The sequence below is a fragment of the Elephantulus edwardii genome, unplaced genomic scaffold (genome assembly GCF_000299155.1).
Source record: "Elephantulus edwardii isolate Elephantulus edwardi_28Jun2011 unplaced genomic scaffold, EleEdw1.0 scaffold00017, whole genome shotgun sequence".
NCBI lineage: Eukaryota > Metazoa > Chordata > Mammalia > Macroscelidea > Macroscelididae > Elephantulus > Elephantulus edwardii.
The window spans coordinates 28,608,781-28,631,236 of NW_006399767.1; the positions used below are offsets into that span (position 1 = coordinate 28,608,781).

The 22,456-nt window shown below is 39.9% G+C and overlaps 1 pseudogene; it reads right to left on the reverse strand.

The window, feature by feature from the left end:
* Positions 1-5,876: 5,876 nt before the first annotated feature.
* The window catches only part of LOC102863979, a 24,918-nt pseudogene continuing 8,338 nt past the window's right edge, over positions 5,877-22,456 (reverse strand).

Sequence of the window (22,456 nt, forward strand, 5' to 3'; positions counted from 1 at the left end):
CTCCATTTATCTTGATGTTGCCTATAGGTCCAGTGGTGAAAATTTTTATTATCTTAACATTGAGATACAATCCATATTGAAGGCTACAATGTTAGAAAAGTTAGAAAGCCACAAAAGATAGAGCTCAGCTAAAGAATTCACAGCAATGAGGACAGTAGTTGTTCAGGTGAAGGAGAACATTGTGAGTTGGGAGTATCAAGTGTCAACGGAGCAAAGGATCTTTGCAAAGCATTTGGAAGCAGAAAGGACTACTTAAAGTTACTTATGTTTAAACTAATTTTCAATTTATTAAGGTTGTATATCTAAAATAAAATTTTCTTAAGTTCTTAAATTTCATTTATACCTCTCAACATTCTTTTTTAAAACTAGCAATTTTTTAATAAAAATAAGAACAATAGCTTGGTCTTTGATTAATGTTCAATTAGCCCATGGGCTTGACATATTAAATTAGCTTGAGCATTACTCATGCTATTTACAAACTTAGTTAATTAAATTCTCTTAAATATTTAAACTACTTTCACAAATTTAATGTACTTGATTTTTTCCAACCACTTCAAATTCCTCATAGGACAGATTTACAAGTCAAACAAGAAGAAAATCTTGTTAAGCATGTAAATAACTCTCATAAACCCAGTAATTCAAACACTTAAATATGGCAAATCAAGTTACATTTTCAAGATTTCAACACTGTTTATAAACTTAATCAAATGATCTACACCTTTAAGCTTCAAATCACAATTCTACAATAGATTACCTAGTGTAGGAGCTTTGGTGGTGTAGTGGCAAGAAGCTGTGCAGCAATCCCCTAGATGTGTGGTTTGAATCCACCAGATACTCCGCTGGAGAGGGAGGGGCAATCTCCTCCTGTGCCAGTTGGATACGATTTGGTGGTACACAACAAGAAAAAAAAAAACAAAACAAAAAACAAACCACCAACAACACACAGTTCAATTTGAAAGCATAAGACTGACCTGTCAGATTTTCTAATATTCCAAATTATCTTAGATGTTAAAGGCACCCTGAAAAACAAACACAGACAGAACATTCCCAACTTAAAAAACTTTTTTGAGGCCCATAAACAAAAAAACACATTATAATGTTGTTTACTCATTTCTACACCCTTCACAAGATGGTAGAGTAAGATAACTTTTGCTATTTCTCTTGCCTCAATTCTACAATGATCTTATTGATACGCCTTTACACACTACAAAAAGTGACTAATAAAAAAAAAATTTTTAAATTAACTGATAATTACCCTTTTAAGTATACACATATATTTATTTTAAAAATTAATATATTTATTCAATCTACTTTGGAAAAATTGGTCAGTGAAACATTTATGAATAGCAGATGGAACATCATTTGATTAATGCTGGGAGATAAGGCCCCCCAGGTTGGAAGATATTCAAAACACAAAACTATTTCCTCCACATAGAGCCTGCTTAATGGCATGGTTGGAGAAAGACTTTAGACCCTTCATTTACTGATATAGCACAATTAAAAATGAGAAGAAACTGTTGCAAATACACATTAATAACTGGAATGTGAAATGTACAAAGTATGAATGTAGGAAAAACCTGGAAGTTATCAGAAATTAAATGGAGGGGAGCTCCAGTGGCCTAGTGGCAAGAAGCTGCACTGCAATCCCAGAGGCGCACGGTTCGAATCCACCAGATACTCTGCCGGGGAAGGAGGGGCAATCTCCTCCTGTACCAGTCAGATCTGATTTGACGGTACACGCACACACACAAATAATAAAATAAAAATAAAAAAAAAGAAATTAAATGGAATGTATAGAGATCAATATCTGAGGCATTAGTGAGCTCAAATGGATGGTATTGACCATTCTAAATTGAACAAATTTATGGCCTACCCTGCCAGTGTAACAGATTGAGGAGGAATGGTGTCACATTCATCATCAAAATGAACATTTCAAGATATATTTTGAAATACAACATTGCTGGTGATGGGAAATTATTCACATGCATTCACGAAAGACAAGATAATACGACTAGTATGCTAATTTATAACCAACAACTAATGCTAAAGATGAAGATTCTATCAACATCTGTGGTCTAAAATTGATCAAACATGCAATCAGGATGCAGCGATAACTATTGGTGATTGTAGTGCTGTTGTTCAGAGCCTTGGGTTGAATACCACTCATGGCGATTATGTGAACAGCTGACCTGAACCCTGCCCTATCCTGTGCCATTCTCTTTATCTCTGACACACTAGAGCCCATTGCTGAAGTCACTGTGTCAATCCATCTGATCGGGGTCGTCTTGTCCTTCACTGACCCTCCATCTTTCCAAGCATGATGTTCCTTTCCGAGGAACAGCCTCACCTAGCTGAAAGAGAAGATGTTAGTAATAAAAACAATAGCAGAGATGACTTGATAAAATTTTGCAAGACCAGCAATTTATTCATTGGAAATATCTTTTTTCAACAACATAAAAGCCAACTATATACATGGACTTCACTAGGTGGAATACACCAGAATCAAATCAACTACATCTGTGGAAAGAGATAATGGAGAAGCTTAATATCATCAGTCAGAATAAGTACAGGGACCAACTGTAGAACAGATTATTAATTGCTCTTATGCAAATTCAAGTTGAAACTGAAGCTGAAGAAAGTTAAACAAGCCAGAATACAAGCTTGAGAATATACATATATACTACTGTATTTTGAGACCATGTAGCTGATAGATTTAACAAACTACACATTAATTATTGAAGATCAGATACATGACCTTCTACCTTTCCATTGGAAGAAAGAAGAGCAATTTCCTCCTGTGCAATTTACTGCCTCTAAAAACCTGCTGGAGGGTCAGCTATGAGTTGGTTCTGATTTGACCACCACCAGTACTACCTTTCTAAGCATGATGTCTTTTTCCATGGACTGGCCCCTGGATGACATTAAGAATATCAGACATGAAGAAGACAAGATAGGAAAGAAAGAAAAAAATCAAAGTGGATATCAGAAGAGACTCTGACACTTGCTCTTAACTCAGAAGAGCAAAAGCAAATGGAAGAAATGATGATATAAAAGAGCTGAAAAAATGGAGCTCTGGTGGCCTAGTGGCAAGAAACTGCACTGCAATCCCAGAGGCATGGGGTTTGAATATACCAGATGCTCTGCTGGAGAAGGAGGGACAAGCTCCTCCTGTACCAATTTGATCCGATTTGATGGTACACACACAAAAATTAATAAAATAAAATTTTTTTAAAAGAGCTGAAAAGATTTCAAAGGGTGGCTTGAGAAGACAAAGGAAGGTATTTACAGTGAAATGTACAAAGGCCGGGAATGAAAAAACTAAGAGGGAAGGACACACTTATGAGCATTCTTAAACGGAAAGAATTTTAAGGGGGCAAGCAAGTCTAAAATATTGAAAGATTCTGTAGGCAAAATGTTAAATGATGCAGGAAGCATCAATAGAAGATGAAATTAATACACAGTCACTGTAGCAAAAAGAACTGGTCATGTTCAGTTGCTTCAGGAGGTAGCACATAATCAGGAACCAATGCTAGTGGAAAAAAAATGCCTAACTACACTGAGGGGTTTGGTGAAAAAGATGGAATACCAGGTGAGATGTTCCAACAAATGGGTGTAATACTGGAAGATTTTAGTCCTCAATGCCAAGAAATTTGTAGGATAACCACTTGGCTAACTACCTGGAAGAAATCTATATTTGTGCCTGTGGTAGACTGCTTGTTCCAAATGGCTTTTTTAGCCCTTACTTTGGCTTTCTCAGCACATAGATGGGTTGTTGTTCTTGTTAGCTGTCATTGAGTCAACCACACCTCATAGCTGAACAACAGATAGAAACCTTGCCCTGTCTCGCGCCATTCTTACAGTCTCTGCCACGCTTGAACCAGTTGTTACGGTCACTGTGTCAATCCATCTTGTTAAAGATCTTCCTCTCTTTTGCTGACCCTCTATCTTTCAATTGGGAAAAATATGAACAGTCCCCTCCAATGCAATTTACTGCCTCTAAAAGCCTGCTGGAGGGTCAGCTATGAGTCAGTTCTGACTCAAAGGTACATAACAACAACAGATACAGTACCATCCCAAGCATGATGGTTTTTTCCAAACACCAGCCCCTCCTGATTCCCAAAGTACATGAGACAAAGTTTCACCAAGCTTCCCTCTAAGGAGCACCCTGGTTGCACTTCCTCCAAGATTGTTGTTGTTGTTGTTATGTGCCGTCAAATCGCCTGCGACTCATAGCGACCCTATGTACAACAGCCCTAAACTCTGCTCTGTCCTGTGCCAATCGCACTGTCTCTGACACTCCCATCCCAATTATCCCAGTCACTGAATCAATCCACCTCATAGAGGGCCTTCCTCTCCTGCGCTGTCCCTCCACCCTCCCAAGCATGATGTCCCTCTCCAAGAACCAGTCTCTCCTCACAACATGTCCAAAGTATGTTAGATGGAGCCTCAGAATCCTTGCCTCCAAGGAGCCACCCGGTTTAACCCTTTCCAGGACAAATCTGTTTGTTTTCCAAGCAGTCCATGGTATTCTCAATACTCTTCTCCAGCACCACAGCTCAAAGGCATCAATTCTCCTTCTATCCTCCTTGGTCATTGTCCAACTCTCTGATGCATAACAGGTGATTGCGAAGACCATGGCCTGTATCAGACGCACCTTAGTCTCCAAAGAGATACCATTGCTCTTCAGCACTTTGGAGAGGTCCCTAACAGCAGTCTTTCCCATGGCAATGCGCCTTTTAATTTCCTGGCTGCTGGTGCCAAGACTGTTGACTATGGAGCCAAGCAAACTAAAGCTGTGTACAATCTCAATTTCTTCACCATCCATCCTGATGCTGCCAGTTGGTCCAGTGGTGAGAATCTTTGTCTTCTTGACATTGAGCCTCAATCCATATTGTAGGCTGCAGTCCTTGACACTCTGCAGCAGGTGCTTCAGTTCCTCCTCAGTTTCAGCAAGCAGGGTTGTGTCATCCGCATAACGCAGGTTGTTGATAAATCGTCCACCAATCTTGACCCCACATTTCTCCTCATAGAGCCCTGTCTCCCGGATAATCTGTTCTGCATATAGGTTGAAAAGGTATGGAGATAGGATGCATCCCTAGCGTACGCCCTTCCCAGTTTTGAACCATGCAGTGTTCCCTTGCTCTGTTCTGACGACTGCCTCCTGGTCCAAGTATAAGTTTCGCATTAGAACGATCAAATGTTCTAGGATTCTCATTCTTCTTAGAGTCAGCCATAGTTTGTTATGATCTACACAGTCAAATGCCTTTGCATAGTCAATGAAACACAGATAGACATTCCTCTGGTATTCCCTGCTTTCAGCCAAGATCCATCTAACATCAGCTACAATATCTCTAGTACCATGACCCCTTCTGAAACCAGCCTGGACTTCTGGTAGTTCTCTGTTGTTTTATAGGTTTTGTTTATTCTTTTGGTAGTCTATGGGATATTCCGTACTGTTCTCCAACACCACAACTCAAAGGCATCTATTCTTCTTTGGTATTCCTTATTTATGGCCAAATCTTCAGGTGCATAAGAAGCAATTTAAAATACCATGACTTGGATCAGATGCACTTTAAACTATTCTTGTTCTTTAGTACCTTAAAAGGTCTCAGTCAGCAGATTTTCCGAATGCAATATGTCTTTGTTTTCTTGTTATTACAATCATTGATGTTGATGGTGGATCCAAGTAAAACTAAATGCTTGACCACTTAAATGTCAATGAGGCACCTTTTGGGAGAAAGCATGCAAACAAGTACATAGACTGCTAACAATAAATAGAATTAGTCAGTTTTACCATCCTGCCAGTCTTATACAGAGCAGTTGTTTTTTTTTTTTTTTTACGAATGAGGCAATTTATTAACCTAGCATCATTTGTTCTAATGTTTCTTATTGGCAGCTGCCACCTGTCCGGCGATTCTGTCCAGATCTCTCTGTCCCTGAGGTGTCAGTTTGCGGCCCCCATCTTGGTCTTTTTCCACCATTTTGAGCCCTTCTAGGGCTTGGAGGACACGGCGGGCCACGCTTTTGGAGCCTCGGCTGAAGTGGCTGGGCATTACGCCGTTTCTCTGCCGCCCCCCGTAGATCTTGGTCATGGAGCCAACAGGTGCCGCGCTGTGGAAGCAGCTCGCGTGTAGAACCAGTTCTCATCGTAGGGAGCAAGCTCTTTATGCTTGGCCAGCTTGACAGTGTCCACCCATTCGGGGACTTTCAGCTTCCCGGACTTTTTGAGGAAGGCTGCCAGAGCTCTGACGAACTCCTGCTGGTTCACGTCTTTTACAGTAACTACAGAGCAGTTTTAAAAGCAGAAAATAAGAATCTAACTATTATGCAAAAAAGCAGCATCTAGTGCTTTCATTTAGGCCAGAGAATCTTATGTGAGATAGACTGAGACCTAGACCTTGATTAGAGCAGCCACATTAAAGGTGGTAGAGAATCTGAGGTCTGTGTGAGACAGAACTGAGCTAGGAATGTCCATACAGCCAGAGCTGAGGGCCTTTATCCAGGTTCACTGGAGGGTTGGAGGCAGATTCTACAAAGAGTAAGACTGAAAGAGTTGTGTAAGATTGGTCCAAAGCCACAAGACTTAGAGGATGCCTGAGAAGCTACCCTGGCTTAAGAATTGCATTCTATTTCCTATATGAATTGTAACCCATTAACTTCTCTCTAATAAATTTCATAATCATTAGTATGGTCTCTTAGTACTGTGTGGCCACTATAATAAATTAGCAGAGCCAGCAGTAGAACAGGAAGAGCCTTGGGATGGATGGGTGGTGTTAAAATTGGTAGAAAGAGGTTCAAGGAGCAGGGAGGTACACCTGACTTTATATAGATCAGTTTTTTAAGAACAATGCTCTTTCCTCTTGTGAAGTTAATAGAGGTTAGATATGGCTACCTCTCTACTGCCCACATTGTTGTGGGACCTTTTTTTTTTTAAAGTAAATTTTATATTGGTTTGTATATAAAATTCATATACATTGTGTTTCACACACTCCTTCATTCACATTGTGCTTATACTGTTTTTAAGGGCCCATTCCAAAGAAATAAGATCCAACAGAATATAGACATTGTTCAACAATATCATTAATAACACATATAAGTAAAATTTTGCTGAAGATAATTAAAAAAGCAATTGCACTAGTATATCCATGAGAACTGTCATAAATATAAGTCATATTCAGAAAAGAATGTGGAATGAAGGAATAGAGGCAAAGTTGTCATCCTGACATTTATCCTTGCCCCACAAGATTTGCTGTAAGCTTTCTAACAGCCAACTTAACTCAAATTCAAAATCGATAGGGCCATAGTGGCCTAGTGACAAGCTGTGCTGCAATCCGTGGGAGAGAAACAGGCAATCGTCTCCTGCTTCTGAACTGTTTCCGAAAAGCCTCTTGAGGGTTTACTATGGGTCGGTTCCGACTCTACTGTACACAATAACAACATAGGATAAAAGGTGTGAATGGTTTATTCCTGAGTCATAACCTAAATGGGAAATATAAACTCATCACTGAAGAAAAGACCTGGCAATCTCTTTCCATAAAGGTTATAGCCAAGAAAATAGTATGGGGCGGGGGGGAAGAGAAAAGAAAGAAAACGCTCTGGAACTTAGTTCTACTTACTCTGTAACACATTGGGTCTTCGTGAGTAGACATAAACTTGACAGCAATGGGTTTGAGATTTTTTGTGTTTACTTACAGGTCCCAAGCTACAATTGCTCTAGAAAAATTCTTTATATCAAGACCCTAAGAAATGTCTCTTTTGAGTAGTTAGAGAGATTTACTTCCTCCCTCCCTCATTGCCATTCAGAACCGATTTATAACTGATCTCCTGAGTTGCCCAGGAGACTGTCTAGCTTTCTCCCCCGGAACCATTAGGCTGAAGACGCCAAGGCGGTGCGTTAACAGTGCAGCTCCCCATGGATTGTGCCACTTGTGCTCTTAGTTCAAAGGAAAACAATTCTTTATTTCCCTAATTCAATCCAAGAGTACATTTTATATAAAATGGGTAAAGTATAATAATACAGTTAGTAGGCTATTAAAAATGCTGCCAGAGTAAAGAAGATAGTTTACATTATTGGGGTCGTTACAAAGTCACACCACAAATTCAAACTCTGGATGTATAGGAAATTTTTTTAATAAAATTCACTAAAATGAAAAAAAAAAATTCACTAAAATGTTACATTCCCTTCCCCTCACCCGCCCTGTATTTTTCTACACAATCGCTTGTTTCTCTATTTTTCTTTATGTCTCCAAAGTAATTTTGAGAGATAAATTCATATAAAATCTGAACGCTGGTTAAGCTGCGCCCTCACAGCGAGCCTCTGTGCATTTTAATTTAGGAATGAGGGCTCGAAGCCCCGAAAGTCAGGCTGCAGGGCAGAAGATGCAGCTGCGCCCTAAACAGCCCTCCTAGCGTACAGTCCTCCCCGCTGGGAAGCGGGCGGTACACCGAGACGTAGAGTCCTCCACGACTCCTAGAGGGGACGCGGAAGTCGGGCTCGGGGCGAGGCTTAGGGCTCGTGCCTTGTGCACCTGGGGCTTTAGTTTTCCTGCCTAAGCTAATTGGTCTAGATAAGTGACTCAGCAAGTGGGGCTAACGTTCTGTACTTCTCCCCTTTCTTCTGACGAACCTAGTGAGTTGGATTTCTGTTTTCCATCTCTAGAATATAGGGGATACTGGTTGAGTTGGTTGGGACGCCCCACTGAGTCGGAACCAACTCGGGTGACTTTTAGCCGACGCTGCAGCGGACTTTGAGAGGCCAGGGAAGGAGATTGCCCATCTTTGTTGCGTGGTGCGGTTTTGCTGGATCCAAACCTTCGCGCCTGTGTTGGGAGCGCAGCACCTTACCACGAAACCACCAGGTTGCGTTAGACATGCACATTGTATATTAGATGAATTCCAGCTGCTAACAAGGCCCTTTGATCTGTTATCAAAGCCTCTCTACTATCAGCTGTACGTGACCTAGAGAGAAAAGGGCAACTGAGGCTGACTGGTTATCCAGCCATTGTCACCTGAACCTGCTGCCTCAGACCACATCCCCATCCCAAAATTAGCTGTTTGTCTGACATCAGACAAACGAAATCTACGAAAGAACAGGAGCTCAGAATCAGAGATCAATCAACTCTTCTTTCTGAAATACTTAACAGTCTATAAACTTCCGGCCATTGCCATAGTTCTCTCTTCAAAAAAATTTCCTTGAGAAAAATCCCAAACTGTTGTGCATCACAAACAACAGACTAGATCTGCATTGTCACTATTGTCATTATGTGCTAAGTCAGAACTGACTCATAGCTGACCCTCCAGTGGGTTTTCAGTAGCTTCACAGAAGATTGCCCATCTTCCTGCCTCAAGGGAGGAAGCTCTTTGTAGGTTCAGACAACGTGCCTTTGGGTTGGCCGCACAGCACACAGCTCCTTACCACTAGGTCACTAGAGCTCCCTGCATTGTTACTAGCACATAGTAGTTGAAAAGATTTCTTTGTACCCAATAATGTGGAAAATTTTAAGGTGAAGAGTGGAAAGGGACACTTTCTTTTCAGTAAGGTAGCCTATGTCCCAATTTGTTTGTGACAAATCCAGTTACGACCTGACATACTGGTGTAATTATTAATAGCAGTCTCGTGTCAGATGTATCCCCATTGGGACAGTAAATAATATGGTCACTGGAATTCTAGGACAGAAGTAATGGGCTCAAGTATGTCAGATACTGTGAGGACGGCACCAGATAGGAAAGAGTTCAGATCTGCTGTTCATAAAGTTGCTATGAGTTATACTCGATTTGATGAGACCTAATAACAATTATAGAGTTAGGTCTGAAGTTTTTCCATGACATAAAATATATTCTGAAGAATTTCTGTTTGTTCATATTTATTTATATTTGAGTGAAGGCTTACGAATCATACTTCTTTTTTAGTATTTAGGGCTATGATGACCTAATGGATAAGTTGTGCTTCCAACCTAAAGGCTTGTGGTTCAAATCCACCAGCTGCTCTGTGGGATAAAGATGGACAGTCTCCTCCCCTGGGATTTATATCCTCTGAGGACCCCCTGAAAACAAAAACAAAAACAAAAACCCTGAAGGGTCAGCTGAGTCAGTTCCAACTTGATGGCACACAACAGCCACAACTGGTTTTTCATACAATCATTCATAAGCATTTTATTTTCTAGCAGCAATTGTCACTGATTAATTAATTGCAACGTGTTATCAACCCTGTTTTGTATACTGTCTCTCCATTTCTGAAGATTTTTTTATATATAAACATTATCAAGTAAATGAAATTTTTTTCTTATTCTTTTCACCCTTCTAAATTTGCTAAATTTTCAATATATGACACATCTTTAGAAACAGTTCTAAAACTGTAACAGAACATTATTTATTAACTATGTGTAGGATATGACCTGTTCTAGATTATATAGCTATCCAAGGTTTAGATATCTTAACGCTAACAAAGTATAATGATGGGGGAAAAATGTTATTTTGGCATATAAGGGATGGTGTGTAATATAAGACAGAAGGGATGGTTAAAAAATAAACAAATTTTAAAGCATAATGGATCAGGAAAACTTAATATAAATGTCTGACTCATTAGTACATCTTAAACAGATGACAATCTGTATAGATGGAAAATATAGTCAGGTTTACTTAAAATTAGGAAAAAATGAGATGTTACATAAAACACTAAATATTTTGTTGCATGAAAACAGCTTTTATTTAAACGAATTAAATAAGTTCCTTTTTAATATTAGACTATGTAGCAAGTAATAATAAAATAGTGTCTGAGTTTTTCTTCACTTGTTGATCTGAAGATAAGTTGTTGCTGTTAGGTGCCCTCAATTTGACTACAACCCATAGCAACCCTATGAGCATCAGATCAGAACCTTGCCCTATCTTGTGCCATCTTCACCATCTCTGATATGCTCCAACCCATGGTTATAGTCACTGGGCCAATTAATCTTGTTGAGGGTCTTTTTCTCTTTCACTAAGCCTGCACCTTTCCCAGCATGTCTTTTTCCAAGGACTGGCCCCTCTTGACAATATGCCCAAAGGATGACAGATAAATTCACCATCGTTACCTCTAAGGACTATTCTGGTTGCACTTTCTCTAAGATAGACTTGTTTGTTCTTTTGACAATCTGTGGAATATTCAATACTCTTCTCCAGCACCAAAACTCAAAGGCATCACTATTTCTTCTGTCATCCTTATTCAACTTCTAGAAGTATATGGAGTAATCTAAATAACCAAACATGATTTGGATCAGATGCACCTCAGTCTTTAAACTGACACTTTTCCTCTTTAGCACTTTGAAGAGGTCCATGGCAGCAGATTTTCCCAGTGCAACATGTCTTTTGATTTCTTGACTGCTATGACCATGGATATTGATTGTGGATCTACATAAAATTAAATCCTTGACAACTTTAATTTTTTTTCTCCATCTACCATGATTTTTTTGCCTGTTGGCTCAGTGGTGAAGATTGTTTTCTTGATGTTGAGATACAATATCATATTGAAGGTTGTAGACTTTGATCTGCAGCAAGTGTTTCAAATCCTCTTTGCTTTCAGCAAGCAAAATGTTGTCATTTGGATAAAGCAGGTTGTTGATGAATCTTCCTCTAGTTCTGATGCCACATTCTTCACATAGTCCAGCTTCTCATGATTTGTTCAGTATATGGACTAAATAGGTATGGAAAAAGGATACAACCCTGATACATACCTTTCCTGGTTTTAAACTATGCAATGTTTTGCCCTTTCTGCTCAGCCAACAGTTTCTTCTTTGTCTTTGTAAAGGTTTTGCATGAGTGAGCACAATTAAGTGTTCTGGAATTCTCATTCTTCGCAATGTTAGCCATAATTTGTTATGATCCAGTTAAATGTCATTGTTATTGTTGTTGTTATGTGCCGTTGAGTCGACTGCAACTCATAGCAGCCCTATGTACAACTGATTCCTGCCCTATCCTGAGCCAATCTTGCTGACTCCCATGATCTCAGTTACCATGTTAATCTATCCTATCCTGGGTCTTCCTCTCCTATACTGCCCCTTCAATCTTTCAAAGCATAATGTCCTTCTCCAAAGACTGGACCCTTCTTAGCAACATGCCCAAAGTATATAAGATGGAACTTCAAAATCCTTGCCTCCAAAGGGAGCTCTGGTGGCCTAGTGGCAAGACGCTGCACTGCAATCCCAGAGGTATGTGGTTCAAATCCACCAGATGCTCTGCTGGAGAAGGAGGGGGCAATCTCCTCTTGTACCAGTCAGATCTGATTTGACGGTACACATAAAAATAACACAATAAAAATTTTAAAAAATTAAAAAAAAATCCTTGCCTCCAAGGAGCAACCGGGCTTCACTCTCTCCAGGACACACCTCTTTGTTCTTTTGGCAATGCATGGTATGTTCAATACTCTTTTCCAACAACACAACTCAAAGGTAGCAATTCTTCTTTTGTCACCCTTTCTGATGGTAGCAAGTAATTGTGAAGACCATGGCCTCAATCAGGTGCCACTAGTGACCTTTGTCACCAGGCTGACATAGTTGCTCTTCAGGACTCTGGAGAGGTCCCTGACAGCAGATTTCCCAAAAGCAATTAATCTTTTGAGTTCCTAACTGCTGGTGCCAAGAGTGTTAATTATGGAACCCAGTAAGATGAAATTGTTAACAATCTCAGTCTCTCCTCCATCTATCATGGTGCTGCCTATTAGCCCAGTGGTAAGAATCTTTGTTTCCTTGATGTTGAGCTTCAGTCTATATTGGAGACTGCATTCTTTGATCTTCTGCAACAAACACTTCAGGTCTTCCTCGGTTTTGGAAAACAAGGTTGTGTCATCTGCATAGTATAGGTTGTTTATGAATCTTCCTCCAATTCTGATGCCACATTCCTTCTCAAAGTCTAGCCTCCCAAATAATCTGTTCCACATATATAGATTTAAAAGGTATAGAGACACACTCCTTTCTTTTATTTTGAAGGATTCAGTGTTTCCTTGTCCTGTTCTGACTACTGCTTCCTGGTCCAAGTATAGTTTTCCCATGACCACAATCAGGTATTCTGAAATTCCCATTCTTCTCAAGGTTAACCACAATTTGTTGTGGTCCACACCGTCAAATGCCTTTGCATAGTCAATGTAACACAGATACACAATTCTCTGGCACTCTCTGCTTTCAACCAAGATCTATCTAACATTGACTGCGATGTTCATAGTACCACAGCTTCTTCTTTTTTTTTTTTTTTCTTTTGTTTGTTTTTTTTTCTATAATTATATTTTATTAATTTTCATAAACATTTACAGAGATTTTGGGCTTCCACTCATTCATTGTTGCACTATTCTCTCTACCCTCCTCCCAGTTTGTTCTTGTCCAAATGCCACAGTGCTTGTCAAAGCCAGTTCTGATTAATCTTCTTTGTCAGTGTATCCTTTGCCATTCCCTATCACTCCTCCCTGAGAGAGACTTCACCCTGAGTCATAAGGAAAAGGGGACGGCGTATTCTCTTAGCTACTTCCTGCTGAAAAGGGACGCTGTGGGTTTCAGGGTGAAGATCTTCTCTCACTACTCTAAAGGGCCCCTTTGGCAGTAGGAAACACATAGACTATTATGGAGATTGATTTTGGAATTCAGATGCACTCTTATTGATTGTGCTTGGCTGTACATGTACATATCCTTCAAGATGTATCATGGGGGTGTTGCTTCTTCTAAACCCAGCTTGCACTTCTGGTAGTTATCTGGCAATGTACTGTTCTTGTCGTTTTTGGACAATCTTCAGCAGCGTTTTGCTTGTGTATGATATTGTTGGATACTTTCCACACTCAGTGGGATCACCTTTTTTTTTTTTGGAATGGGAATAAATATAGATCTCAAATGCCTCTGCATAGTCAATAAGGCACAAGAAATCATTCTCTGGTATTCTCTTTCAGCCAAGATCCATCTGATATCAGCAATGATATCCCTCATTTCCATGGCCTCTTTAGAATCTAGTTTGAATCCATTTTTGGCCATTATCTGTCAATGTACCATTTTAGCCAGTTTTAAATAATCTTCAACAAGATTTTGCTTTCATGTGATGTTAATGGTATTGTTTTGATAATTTCTACATTCTATTGGATCACCTTTTTTGGATTTGGGAACAGACACAGATGATCTCTTCCAGTCAGTTAGTCAGTCTTCCAAATTTCTTGACATAAACTAGTAAGCATATGCAGGGCTGCATCTGTTTGTTGAAACATGTCAATTGGTATTTCATCAATACCTGGGGCCTTTTACTGGCCAGTGTGTGGTTCAAATCCACCAGCTGCTCTGAAGGAGAAATATGGACAGCCTCCTCCCATGCAATCTACTGCCTCTGAAAACCCACTAGAGGGTCAACTATGGGTTGGGTCTGACTTGATGATACACAACAACCACACATCAACACTCAGGGAAACAGTCCTCAAGAAATCAAAAGATGTGTTGCATTGGGAAAATCTGCTGTCAAGAACCTCCCCAAAGTGCTGAAGAGCAATTGATTGGGTGGTATTGGTAAGTTCAGAATTTTCTATGTATGTATCAGTTATGGAACTATAGTTATAAAACTGGCATCAGTTTTCTCCAGCCTGAAATGCTAATTACCTGACCTTAGAATTCTTAGTGTCCTTTCTTTAATCTGTTTATCAGAAGAGGAGAGGCATCTCCTAGATTAGCTGTTATCTCTTTGAAGCTGTTTTCCCCAATCATATGTAAATTGTAACAATCTGCCTGTTTGCCAGGAAAGGGAGGATCTGGGTTTGAATGATTCTCTTTACATATAGAAATTCTTTGATTTTACTAACAAAAGTTTATTGTTAAGTTGGTGTCTTACCCTAGTGTAAAAGCCTGGTGACCTCTCCCAGTCTGGGAGGCAGTCTCTGAGGCCAAGACAAATCTGTAATAAAGTGTTTATGGATATTGCAGTCCATGTGTCTTATTGGCAATTGACTACTGAAAGACCTCTTGCGTTCAGTAACACAATGATCTCAATTTTAAAACTAAGGTGAACCTGATCCAAGCCATGGTCTTTTCAATTACTTGCTGTACATCTGAAAGATGGACAATGACTAGGGATGACTGAAGAACTGATACTTTTGAGTTGTGATGTTTGAGAAGAGTATTGAATATCCCATGTATTGGAGGGGAAAAAACAAACCATAAAATAACCAAATAAATATGTCTTGGCGAAAGTACAACCAGAGTGCTCTTCCAGAGGCAAGGATGACAAAACTTTGTCTCACGCACTTTGGACATGTTGTTTAAAGGGGCCAGTATTTGGGAAAAGACATCATGTTTGGAAATTTGTGGGGGTCAGCAAAAAAGAGGAATCAACAAGATGGACTGACAAAGTCATGAGAGCAATGGGCTCAGGTATGTTGGAAATGATGAGAATGTCACAGGATATGGCAAAGTTCAGATCATACGGTCAGTCTGAGTTGGAGTGGACTCAGCAGTCCATAACCACAGCATGTCACATGACCAGGGAGCTTTGTAGTGCAGTCTGTAGAGAGTTTCACTGCTAACCCAAATGTGGTTCCTCTCTGCTGGTTCAAGTCCACCAGTGGCTCCAAAGGAGTAAGATGGACAATCATCTCCTGTCCAGTTTACAGCCTCTGAAAACCCACTGGAGGGTCCCAGCTTTGAGCTGGTTCTGCCTCAGTGGCAATGAGCTGAGCTGAGATATTACATAACCAGACCTGATTTCCAGAAACCCTTGGAGATGTGGTCTTTTTCTCCATCACTCTCCTGGTGTTTAGTCCTTTCTGTGAAGAATATGCAGATTTTTTAATATATAGCTACAGTATATATTATATATATATATAGCTACAGTATATATATATATGTATATATATATATTAATTTTTAAAAACATGTTAGCTGAACCTCTTTTCCCCGCTGACTGTTGATTTTTATTATTGAATCCATGTAAATGGCACAGTCCCTTCTGATGAAGAAATGAACTCGTTGTTCATCCCATTGGTGTTGAATTCTGATCATGTCCTTGTTGCTAAGGCAGCTTCCCATGCTCGAGTCTTCACTACCTCCCCAGTATCCCATGGACAATATTTATATCAAAACCCTTCCAATGTGGAGAATCATTTTTCTCCCACTTGTTCTGGCTTTAACAAATAAATTTATTCTCTTCTACCTTAGCAGACTAGAAATCTAAATCAGAGTACCAACTCTAGGGAAAGGCCTCCTCTCTGTGTCAGCTGGGGAAGAAAGTTCTTGTTTCCTTCAGCACTTGTAAGGCAAGTGTTCCCAGGAAATTTCCCTGTGTCTGGCCTTTTCTAGTATCAAGGAGCTTTGTTTCACTGGGACTTGGGTCCAAAAGGACACATTCCCCAGAGATTTTGTAGTGGTCCTAATGGTCTTCCCCCTCATCAAGCTTTCTTGCTTTTTATCTCTAGTGAGACAAAAGGTCTTAAAGGTAAACCACAGGAAACTCCCCTTACATCCCTTTAGGGCTATAATCCCCATTAGGGAATGTTGCACTTACTCCTCCTAAAATTACTTGGTTTAACAGATAGGCAGTTTTTAGGTCCAGTCCACTATGACTCATAAACAACAGATTGAAACCTTCCTCCATTCTGTCCCATCTGTACAGTTTCCCTCATGCTCAAAGACATTGTTACAGTCACTATGTCAATCTTGAAGGTCTTCCTCTCTTTCACTAACCTTCTGCCTGTTCCAGTATAATGTTTTTTCCCAAGGACTGGCCCCTCTTGAGAATATGTCAAAAGTATGTAAGACATAGTTTCATCATCTCTGCCTCTAAGGAGAACTGATTGTATTACCTCTGAGGCAAATTTGTTTGTTCTTTTGATAGTCCCCACATTATATCATTATATACAGGTACTGTGGGGGAACACAATTCAGTCCTTGAACCTTTGACATTCCACCCTTTGCCCACCAGTAATCTGTCACATGCAGCACACTTTTACGCCATGATATCATCACAAAAATTTTAAATCAAGTCCAAGTCCAAATTTCATCCTGGAGTAAAATTCCTCTTCATCTATGAATCTAGATTGCAAGTTACCTGCTTCCTAGATAGAAATGTGACTGTTGTGGAGTGAAAGCATAGCTTGCTTAAACCAGCAGAAAAAGCTGTGTGTCGAGTATTGGGCTGGAATAAAAAGTCCAATCGCCAATTCAAAAGTCAATTTGCAGGCTTTGGAAAGGATCTCCACACTAGCTTGAGTTTTATGTATGGATTCTGGTTGTTGTTGTTGTTGTTGTTAGATGCTATCCAGTTGACAACTATGACTCAAAGTGACCCTGATTGGAAACTTGTGAACAGATTGGAAACTCGCCCCACCTTGTGCCATCCTCATGACCTCAGACCTCTCACATCCATTGGTACAGTCGGCAAGCCCTCTTGCTGAGAGTCTTCCTATCTTTCATTTGTTGTTATTGCTGTTAGGTGCCCTCAAGTCAAGTATGACTCATAGCAACCCTATGAACAACACCTCTGAAACCTGCTCTATCCTGGGCAAATCTTATTGCCTCTGACACACTTGACCCCATTGCCACAGTCACTGTGTCAATTAATTGTATTCAGGGTCTTCCTCTCCTGCACTTATACTCTACCATTCCAAGCTCCAAGGACTGACCCCTTCTGACAACATGTCCAAAATATGTAGACAAAGTTTCAAAATTCTTTCCTTTAAGGAGCAACCTGGTTTTACCTTCTCCAGGATAGACTGTTCTCTTGGTTGTCCAGGGTATGTTCAGTACTCTTCTCCAGCACCACAACTCAAAATCCTGCAGAAGAGTAGAGAGAGAAAAAAAATTATTTGAGAATTGGCTCAAGTATGTTAGAGATTATGAAGATGGCACAGGATAAGACAGGGTTCAGAGATGTGTCAGTCATAAGAGTCGCTATGAGTCATACTTGACTCCATGGCACCTAACAACAGTTACAACAGATAAGTGTTCACCTTCTAGTAATAAGCTTAACAAGGAAGGGACCCACAAATCTCACTTAAAGGCTTTACTTTTTTAAATTGGTTTGATAATAAAGTTCATATACATTGTGCTTCACATTATTTTTTCACTCACATTGTGTTTCATATAATCATTCTTACGCATTATGTTTTATAAAATTAATATCCATTAGACTTGCCTGTCATATCCTGTCTTTTTGCCTTGATCCTTCCCATTTCCTTCCTGCCCCACTCCACCCATCAAACTGTGCAACCCTGTGGTTTCACCCCTACCCATCCTTTACTCCCCTTGAGTTCCCATACATGTTTTACTAGTTATCCTTCTAGTTTTACAATAAGGTCTTAAGCAGTATTTGTCTTTATGAGACTGTGTTAGTTCACTCAGCATAATACTCTGCCGTTGAAGGCTTTACTTGATATGTTTATAAAGACAGGATATTTGCAGACACAAAATAGAGGAAAAGCCAGGATGGTACTTCAGGAGTTATTCTTTCATTAATTAGATGGGTGGCCAAGAAACAGAAGAGAATAACATTTTTTAGTTCAATGGGTATAGGGCCATAATGTTTACACATTCCTTGTTTCTGTAGTACCATAGGCTGCTTTTATAGAATAATAAACTTAATATGAATAATAAGGAACTTCTGGGATGGGTACATAGATTTTTTTTTCTTTTTTTTTTTTTTTTGGTACATTGATTCTTCTGTTACTTTATTCCTTGCCCCGCTTTCAGATGCATAGCAAGCAATTGAGAAGACCATGGCCTGGATCAGATGCACCTTAGTCTCTAGACTGACATTGTTGCTCTCTGGCACTCTGAAGAGGTCCTTGCCAGAGGACTTGTCTAGTGTAATATGTCTCCTCCTGAATTCTGGTGCCAAAGGTGTTGACTGTGGATCCAAGAAAGATTAAATCATTCACTTATCTAAACTTGTATAAATTTTAAAAATAGTAGTTATTTTTAGTCTTGAGAAGAGCTGTTCTTTTTCCCTTTCTTTGTTGTTGTTGTTGTTAGGTGCTGTCGAGTCAAGTATGACCCTTATGAAGAACAGATCTGAACCCTGTCCTATCCTGTGCCATCCTCACAATTCCTGACACGTGAGAGCCTATTGTGGCAATCACCATGTCAGTGCACCTGGTCAAGGGTCTTACTTTCCTTCGCCAACCCTCTACCTTTCCAAGAATCATGTCCCTCTACAAGGAATAGCCTCTCTTGGCAACATGCCTGATGTACGTGAGGTGAAGCCTCATCATCTTTGCCTCCAAAGAGCACTCTGGCTGCACCCTCTCCAAAACATATTTGTTTGTAATTTGGCCATCTATGGGATATTCATTGCTCTACTCCAACACTACAGCTTAAAGGCATCTATTCTTTCATCCTTATTGTCCAGCTCTCAGATGTATAGCAACTGATCAGAACAACCCTGAACTGAGTCAGATGCACCCTAGTCCTGAAACTGACGTTGTTGTTATGTACCATCCAGTAAGAACTGACTCATAGCTTTCTTTCAAGTGTAATTTCAGAGGCAGTAATGGCATGGGAGAAGATTGCCCATTGTTCTCCCATGGAGAAGCTGGCAGATTTGAACCACATGACTTCAGGATTACAGCGCAGATAATTTGGAGAGGTCCCTAACTGCAGACTTTCCCAGAGCAATATATCTCCTGATTTCCTCACTGCTGGCACCAAGAGTGTTAATTTTGGATCCAAGTAAGATAAGTTGTTGATAGTTTCAATCTTTCCTCCATCTATCATGATGCTACCTATTGGCCTGGTGGTGAGGATTTTTGTTTTCTTGATGTTGAGATGCAGTTGAAGGCTACACCACAAACGTTTCAAGTCACTTTTGGCAAGCAAGGTTGTGTCATCTACATAATGCATAATCTGTGGATGAGTCTTCCTCCAGTCCTAATGCCATTCTTCATGGAGACCAACTTCTCAAATAATTTCCTCAGCATACAGATTGAAGAGGAATCAAGAAATGATACACCCCTGATGCACATCTTTCTTGATTTTGAACCATGAAATGTTCCCTTGCTTTGTTTGGACAGTAGCCTCCTGGTCTAGGTGTAGGTTTTGCATGAGCACAATTAAGTGTTCTGGGATTCCTATTCTTCTCAGTGTTAGCCACAATTTGTTGTGATACACACAGTCAAATGCCTTTGCATAGTTGATAAAACATAGATAGACATTCTTTGGTACTCTCTGCTTTCAGCCAAGATCCATCCGACATAAGCAATGATAACCGTAGTGCCATGGCCTCTTCGAAACTCAGCTTGCTTTTCTGGCAGTTCCCTATCTATGTACTGTCCTAGCCATTTTTTAATGATCTTCAGCACTATTTCGCTTGCATGGTATATTAATTATATTATTCAGTAGTTTCCACTGTCTGTTGGATCACCTTTTTTGGGAATGAGAATAAATATGATGTCTTCTAATCTGTTGGTCAGACAACTCTCCTACAAATTTCCTAGCATAGCATAGACTGATGAGTGCGTCCAGGGCTGCATCTGTTAATTGAAACAAGTCAATTGGTATCCCATCAATTCTTGGAACATTCCCATTACTTTTTGCCAGTGCCTTCAATGCAGCTTTCACTTCTGCAGTTTTCACTGGGCTCCTGCTCAATGATTGTTGTTGTTGTTATGTTCTGTGGATTTGCATGAGACACATAGCCACGCTAGATACAACAGCTCTGAAGCCTGCCCTGTCCTGAGCCAGTCTTACTGATTCTGACACACCCACCCCTTTTGCCTCAGTTCTGTATCACTCCATCTATCTGGGGTCTTCCTCTCCTGCACTGTCCCTCCACCCTTCCAAGCATGATGTCTTTCTCTAAGAACTGGTCCCTCCTGGCCACATTCCCAAAATATGTGAAACAGAGGAGCTTCAAAATCCTAGCTTCCAAGGAGAAACTTGGTTTCACCCTCTCCAAGACAGACCTATTTGTATTCTTTGCAGTCCATTGTATTTTCTTTTTCTTAATGACCCCAATTTTATTTATTTATTTATTAAGGATACATTAAACTACTTTTAAATTTATACAAAATTATAATTACTTTTTTCTCAATGTAGAATACAAGATACAGAATTTAATGACAAGGTAAAACAAAGATATGTTTAATGTCTTTTGTTTCAAAGTCACCTTATTGAATGGTGCATCATGAAATCTATAGTTGTACATCTAGGAAATTTGCCAATAGAACTCTCTTCCACTGGTGTATATATTTTAATTTGTCTCGTGTGGGTGTCTCTTCCATTTTAATGATTGGCTAGAACCACAGTTTGTATCATGAATGTTCAAGTTGGCTTCTTATGATTATCAGTTAAGAGAACATAAATCTAGCCACTTGGTTCCACCAATTCAAGTTTCCAAATCTCCTGAAGGTTGTGAAAATTATTTCTGACTCTCACTAAGATCTTGCATGGGGTATAGTTTTCATTGGATTTGTAATCTGCATAAATGCATAATGTCTTCACTGTTGTTTTCCTTCCTGGTTGCAGAAACTGATGAGCAATGGGTCAGGATCCTGAGTCCCAGGGGAGCAAGCTTGTAAAAGAGTCATGGTATTTTCAAGACTCTTTTTCAGCACCACAACTCAAAGCCACTGATTCTTCTTCTGTCATCCTTAGTTATTGTCCAGCTCTCTTCACAAGTAATTGCAAAGATCATGGCCTTGATCAGGCACACCTTAATCTCTAGACTGACATTGTTGCTTCTCAGTACTCTAGAGAAGTTCCTGAGAGCAAATTTTCCCAATAGAGTATAGAATTTTTTAATAATATCACTAATATCACATGCAAGCAAAATCCTGCTGAAGATTATTTAAAAAATGACTGGAACAGTAAATCAACAGAGAACTACCAGGAATAGAATCTGGATTTAGAAGAGGTCATGGCACTTGAGACATTATCATCAATGTCAGATGGATCTTGGCAGAAAGCAGAGTTGTTGTTGTTGTTAAGTGCCATCGAGTTGCAGGTGACTCATAACGACCATATGAGGGAGAGTCCTCAAATCTTGGGTGCCTTTCATTCTCTCTCCAGGTTCATAGGGTTTCCGGAGGCAAGCTATTATGGAAGTGGATGCCACTCCTCCTTCCAAGCTTATTTTAATCGGGGAGCTCCACCCCACTCTCTGTCCGCATTGGGTAGCCAACCATTAATGCATTTGACTCATCAGTGTCACAGTGTTCAGCCTCACAGCAACCACAAGTGATCATGGTACAACAACTTGTACACCAGGGCTATATGACCTAGAGGAATGTCTGAACAAAAACAATGAAAGGCAGGCACAAGGGCCGAGGATTAAAAGTCACCCACCTACCTTCTAAGAATCAAATCCCTATGCGCATCCAGAAACTTCTCTAACAGGGTAAAAAGGGAAGCCACAGACTGGGAAAAAGTTTTTGGTAATGACTTGTCAGACAAGGGACTTATATCTAGAATTTATAAAATACTCGAGCACCACAACAAGATAAAGGAGAATAATCCAATTGAAAAATGGGCACAGG